Source organism: Triticum aestivum, chromosome 3D (genome assembly GCF_018294505.1).
Source record: "Triticum aestivum cultivar Chinese Spring chromosome 3D, IWGSC CS RefSeq v2.1, whole genome shotgun sequence".
NCBI lineage: Eukaryota > Viridiplantae > Streptophyta > Magnoliopsida > Poales > Poaceae > Triticum > Triticum aestivum.
In genome coordinates, this window is record NC_057802.1 from 543,482,489 (window position 1) to 543,483,527 (window position 1,039).

The window sequence follows — 1,039 nt, forward strand, 5'->3', positions numbered from 1 at the left end:
ATGCTAGGTATCAATTTTAAAAAGCTCGATTTTAGATCATCAACAACCAGAAAGCCTCAACGGTCTAAATGTTCAGCACACCATCATCAGATCACCGACGAGCAGGACCCGATCGACCCATACATAGCAACTAGGGAAAAAAGGGATCAAGCAGAGCGGGAGGCGGGTACCTTCTAGTTGACAAGGTCGAACGCCCTCTTGTGCACCCGCATCTCAAACGGATCCCAGGTGTTGGTACCTATTTTACCAAAACAGGATAACATAGTTACACTCTGTTTACTTTCAAATCATCTAAGAAACTACAGCACAGCAAGAGTAGCAGATGACTGATTTGTGATGGGCTGAGTATCAGGTTTAAAAAGCTTGATTTTGAAACATCAAATGTATCAGAATAATCATATGAATCATCATTTGCTCAGCCCATCTACAAGTGCAACTACTTCATCATTCAAGGTAAATTAAGATGTTAAATGACTAAAACTAGTAGTATGCTACAATCATATGGTACTGGTTAAAAAATGTGACTAGAGGACTACACTTGAACACATCACTTGCAATGCCTACTGGAAGGAGCAAGCGTATTGAAGAAAACAAACATTAGACAGGCTGGCCATCAGTCTTAAAAACCTCGATTATGTATTCCAAAAGAGAATCTCACGATATGTTGTTGTAGCATCATCTGACCAGCCAATCCATCATTTTTTAGAGAAAGCACTGTAGAAATTTCCAATGCCCAAATGACCAGCCAGATTTAAAACAAACAAAACAGCAAGGTGATGCCAGGACCAAATCTTAACCAGAATGCATTTAATAAAATGGATTGCTTCTAGCTGCTGTAGTAATGACATGTAAGTTCCATTAGGCCATGATCAAGTACTCCAAACCGTTGCATGCTTTGCAAAATAAAATACTAGATGAACCTCACTAACAGGAGCACTAGGTGATTTATGGAACAAAACATGGCAGTGTATGTCTGAAGACAGGTGCTGCTTGCCGATGTTCTCCGCATAACTATAGGCTGACCGTCAAGTTAGCATTA

General features: G+C 40.0%; 1 non-coding gene across 1 annotated transcript; it reads right to left on the reverse strand.

Moving 5' to 3' along the window:
• Positions 1-342: 342 nt before the first annotated feature.
• Positions 343-417, reverse strand: LOC123081142 (small nucleolar RNA SNORD36). The gene has a single exon (XR_006438652.1). It is a non-coding gene; the product is annotated as a small nucleolar RNA SNORD36 (small nucleolar RNA).
• Positions 418-1,039: the final 622 nt, after the last annotated feature.